The sequence below is a fragment of the Sinocyclocheilus rhinocerous genome, unplaced genomic scaffold (assembly GCF_001515625.1).
Source record: "Sinocyclocheilus rhinocerous isolate Xijiao unplaced genomic scaffold, SAMN03320098_v1.1 scaffold3047, whole genome shotgun sequence".
In the NCBI taxonomy this organism is placed as follows: Eukaryota; Metazoa; Chordata; class Actinopteri; order Cypriniformes; family Cyprinidae; genus Sinocyclocheilus; species Sinocyclocheilus rhinocerous.
In genome coordinates, this window is record NW_015662947.1 from 331981 (window position 1) to 337778 (window position 5798).

Genomic DNA, 5798 nt, shown 5'->3' on the forward strand with positions numbered 1-5798 from the left:
TCCGTTGCCTCTGCCTTGATCTAGTTCTCGTCATGGCGGCAGTCAGGCGGGGGCTACTTCAGGCAATGCCTGAATCGGATCCAGAAATAATGGCTATGCTTTCCCGGGCTGCCGTAGGGGTAGGGCTCGAGTGGAGACTTCCACCGTGTCTCGAGCCCTCAAGGTTGCACGATTGGTTCTCAGCGCCCCGCCTCGGTGCCTTTGTTCCCGGAGGTGCATGAGGAGCTCAACAGGTCTTGGACGGCACCTTTTTACTGCCGGAAACTGATTTGCTGGATCCTCCTCCCTCACCACCCTCGATGGTGGTGCAGCTAGGGGGTTACAAGGGTCCCCCCGGTGGAGCGGTCGGTTGCGATGCAGTTGTGTCCTAATACCGCCTCCAACCGGCAGGGAGAACCGTGCCTCCCCTCCCGGGTCTGTAGGTACTCGACTGGCCAGCGATGCTTATACGACCTGTGGAGAAGCTGCCTCCGCCTTACACGCTACGGCGTGATTGCAAGTGCACCAGGCCAAGGCACTGAGGGACAGGCATGAGGGTGGTCATGACCCGGAAGTTCTCAGAGAACTCCGCACCGTGATGGACCTCGCACTACGAGCGACGAAGGTTACGGCACAGTCTCTGGGTCGTGCGATTTCCACTATGGTGGTCCAGGAGTGCCATTTCTGGATGTGTCTGGCCGACATGCGCGAGACGGACAAGACACGATTCTTGAACGCCCCCGTGTCCCAGACCGACCTTTTCGGCGACACGGTGGAGAACTTTGCCCAGAAGTTCTCCGCTGCCCAAAAGCAGACTGAGGCCATCAGGTACATCCTGCCCCGGCTCGCAGCTGCTGCCGTCGCCGAGGGTGGCCCCCTGCCACCACCCCGCTCCCGCGGCCTCCAGCAAAGCTGCGCCGTGGAGCCGGTCGCAGGGCAGCCGCCCCGCCCGTCCAAGCCCCCGCCAAACCTGGTGGCAAGCGAAAGAGCAAGAGGCCCTGAGACGGGCAACCCAGAGGTGGAGGGACCTGCTCTTCGGGAGATGGCGAACGCACCACTTCCTCCCCCGGAGGAGGGCCGGGTGGAGAATCTTTTTGTTTTTTTCCACCACTGACCTCTCGGTCGGTGGTACCCAAATACTCGACAAAAGAGCAATTTCCTCTATTTCTGGGTCCCCAGAGGGGACGGGGGGTTGTGGACGATCCAGTGTCGTATCACACTCACCCTCCTCTCTCGCCCGTGAGCAGCAGTGGGCGGATCGGGAGGATGAACCAACGAACTACCCACGCACCCTCTGCTCGAACGCAGGTCAGTGTTACACACACCAGACCCCGCCCCGGACCGGCTACGAGACGCCCGGGCCGGGTCCCTGCGTTCTTCCGCACTGCCCCACTGCGGGTGCCAGGTGCTTTATGAGGGTGTACCCTAGCAAGACAACCAGCTATCTCCTCCTCTGTAAGAGTGATGGTATTCCAGACATGGCTACACACTTGGTCAGCCCTAACTGCATGTGCGGTTTTGTCAAACCTACTATAAAACTGATTTAATTCATTCGCAAATGAACCAGTATTTGTGGGTAGGCAATGTTGCTTCTGGGTCTCTCTACCCATCATATCATTTAGACTGCTCCATGCTTTACGAGCATCCCCAGTGACAAACTGTTTCTCCATTTTATCTCTATATTGCTGCCTGGACTTTCTAATAATCGCTCTAAGTTCTCGTCTTTTGTCTTTAAAGAGCACCATATCACCTTGAGCAAAAGCAGCCCTTTTCTCACTTAGACATTTCTTCATTTCATGTGAAACCCAAACCTTGTTATTAGGGTATATTTTAACAGTTTTTGTTGGTACAACATTATTCTCACAGAAAATAATGTAAGATGTTATTGTTTCTGTTAACTCATTTGTGCTTACACAGTTATCAAAGAAAATGTCCCAGTTCGTATCATCAAAGCAGTCTCTCAGTCTCTCTTTACAGACCTCAGACCACAGCGTCACTTCTCTTACAGTAGGCTTCTCTTGTTTGAGTTTAGCTTTGTATGTGGGCAGCAGATGAATAACGTTATGATCTGACTTACCCAGTGGTGGACGGGACACTGCCTTATAAGCATTCGGTATATTACCATAACACTGATCCAGAGTCCGCGAAAGCCGTGTGCATCTGCTGCCTACTTATACTCTGCATCTGCATCTGCATCTGCATCATTATGCGCTGCATCTGCTGCCTACTTATACTCACGCTGTGATCAGTGGCAGCTGGATGCAATAATCGCATGCCAATGTACATTGGCTCGTTTAGTTTACACTCAAAGTAGATTGGTCTCTCTAAGCGAGATCCCAATTCGTCGGTCATCCGACGTGACGTCGAGAGTGACCGACTGAAAGGGAACGTCTCGGTTACGTATGAAAAATTAAATGTACAAAATCAATGTCATTCTTTATACTTATTTAAAATTGTTTCAAGTTTTTCTGCAAGTAATAAAAGTATGAAAAAAGTAAACAAGTTTCACCCAAAAGCAAAAAAAAAACAACAACTGTAAACTGTTGTCTGTTTTAGGGTTTGCTGGTGTGTTTCAGGATCTTCCTCAGTCTGCAGCTGTAAAAGGAAAATATAATATACTTAAGTAAAGCAATGGGCTGAGTCTGACCAAATGCAACATTAGATCATTGACACCAGCTATAATATAATTTTTTCAGTAAATAACAAACCTCAGCTTTTATAATAAACTTAGATAAGTTTACATATATTTTAAGTCAAGTGTATATCAAATAGATGGAAACTGTAGTATTAAAAACACTTTACAATAAGATTCCATGTGTTAGATAACATGACCTAACAATAAACAATAGTTATAGCAATTCTTCTTCTTAGGCTACATTTTAAAAATTTACTAATACATAAAATCAAAAGTTAAATCTGTTAAAATTATTTAATGCACAATGAACAAACATGAATGATCAAGTATTTGTATTAAATAACATTCAAAAACATTAATTAATGTTGTAAAAATATATTGTAAGTTGATGTTAGATAATTACATGAAGTCATGTTAATGAATGGTATCTTATTCTAAAGTCTATACAGGAGATAAAATGTGACTATACTTTCATTTAATCCAAACTGTGTACATCTTTAAATTTAAAGGGCTTTTAAAACCTGCTAGAGTTATCCAGCCAAGAATAACAACTAGGTTAGCTAAAAAAAAAAAAAAAAAAAGGTATATATGAATATGTAGCTCTAGGCACAGCCTATGCAAGGTTTTTTTTTTTTTTTTACTAACAACTAGGTTAGCTAAAAAAAAAAAAAAAAACAAAGCCCAAAACTGCTTTTCTGACGGACCGACAAACAATGTTAACCCTTTGTACATTCTCTAACACACATATTTTAGATTCACAATTCATTTAAAAGCCTCTGGTGTGTAAAAATAGTAAATAACATCAGGTCCTCCTGTTTTTTTACCCTAATAAAAGTTATAGGAGCATTAAACTGTTAATAAAGAAGCTTCATTCTAATGCTCATCAGTGTTTCCCTCAGACTTGCACTCTATTTGTGGCGGCATATATATGCAAATTCATTCTCTGCCAGCAGGAGGCGCTTGTAGAGCGGGAGAGATCAAGGTTTCCCCGGTAACCGCTGTACACAAAGCAGCACTCAGCTCACAAACGCTGCTTTATCAGACATTACATGCAAAATGAAATGAAAATGACATCCAACATTTTCTGAAGACAGTCTGATTCCTTCAGAAATATAGTGATATAAAAACACCCCCACCGGGTTTCAATTTGGAAATGTGCAGTGCTCGTGTTTATTCAATGAAGTCAAAGCCTTTTGGAAAATCCATTTGCGGTGGTCAGTTTTTATATTGTGGCACGCGCCACAAATTAATCAATGTATGGGAAACAGCCACACTTATGCTAACGATTAACTACGCTAACGGTGATGTTTATTTCAATCCTACATTCAAATTAAAATATGGAATAATATTCATAACAGAAGATCTAAATATAAAAAATTAAAATGAAACTTACCTGCTTGAACTCTTTCATTTGATCCAGGTGTCGGTCTTTAAAGTGTTTTGTTAGTTAGTTGTGTTTCCTCATTTTGAAGGATAGCTTTCAGAAAGCGCATCAAGAACCGGGTTGACTGGGTACTCGGTACCACCGGTACTTAAGAAAACCTGGTACCGTAACATTTTCCTTTTTTTAGTACCGACTTGGTACCGAAGTACCGGGTCTTTTGACAACACTAAACACAGCTGGAACTAATGTTACTAATCAGGGAACATAATGGGAAGAGGAAACAGGAAGACCAAATAAGAACATAAACATAACATGGAGCAATAGGGGGAAGAAAACACACACAAAACAGAAACAGAGTCTGACATTACTCCCCCCTCCCGTAAGGCGCGTCCCGCGCCGTAACAGTTCCACCAGGGAGGGGGGGTGGGCGCCCTGGAGGCTGGTGCAGGACTGGGACACAGGGAATACCTCCAGGGCGGATCAGGCAGTCCAGGGTGCCATAGGGAACTGGAGCCCTCCTTTGGTTAAACTCGGGGACTGCAACCCTCTCTGGGCCAAACTCGGGGACTGGAACCCTCTCTGGCCCAAACTTGGGGACTGGGGCCCTCACTGTGCCAAATTCGGGGACAGGAGCCCTCACTGACCTAGACTCGGGGACAGGTGCCCTCACTGGGCTAGACTTGGGGACTGGAACCCTCTCTGGGCTAGACTCGGGGACAGGGGCCCTCTCTGGGCTAAACACGGGGCTGGGGCCCTCTCTGGTCTAAACTCGGGGACTGGGGCCCTCACTGGGCTAAACTCGGGGACTGGAGCCCTCCGTGGGCTAAACTCGGGGACTGGAGCCGACACTGGAGCAAGCTCTGGGCTGGGGTTCGGGGTGAAAGGCGTAGTCGGCGGGCTTGAGTGAGCTGCGACCGGCGGGCTTGACTGAGGAACCGACGGCGGGCTTGAATGAGGAACGGCCAGTGGGCTGGAGAGACCCACGGCCAGCGGGCTTGTGAGAGCGGCGGCCCTCGAACTTGACTTTGGAGTGGCCGGCGAATTTGAGTGAGCAACGGCCGGCGGGCTTGACGGCGGGCTGGTTCTGGCTCGGGCCCGGACAGAGGGAGGTCCACGGGGCTATGGTAGTTGGCCCCGAGCCAGAACAGAGAATTGATGGTGGCGTCATCCAATGCCATCACCGCGGTGAGCCCACAGAATTCCCAGGCGTACTCGAAGAAGGGAAGATCTCAGCAGGCTAAGGCAGAGAAACGAGCGGCGATTTCCATGATCTCGGGGGGAAACAAACGGAAAACCAAAACACTTTTAAAAACGGAAAACATCTCAGTTACGTATGTAACCTTGGTTCCCTGAATAGGGAACGAGATGCTGCGATGACGTCATCACTATGGGAACACCTCCGGTGTGACGAATGTCTGAAGCCCTTATACCATCACACCAATTCATTGGCCAATAGCGTTTAGCATAGTATGCATAGTATGCATAGTATGCTCATATATGATTTCATCAGATTTTACACATGACGAAGGAAGCACTATCGAAGGTACGGAGCGGTCAGCATCGCAGCATCTCGTTCCTTATTCAGGGAACCAAGGTTACATACGTAACCGAGATGTTCCCTTTCATAGGTAACTTCAATGCTGTGATGACGTCATCGCTATGGGAACGCTATACCATAATGCCTGACGTACCTAAGATAGCTGGAGGACCGAGGAAAGAGTCTGCTCAAGTGGAAGAGACCCGGGAGCCAAGAGCCATGCTCACATCCAGACAAGTAGAACTTGATGAAAGTGCTAGGAG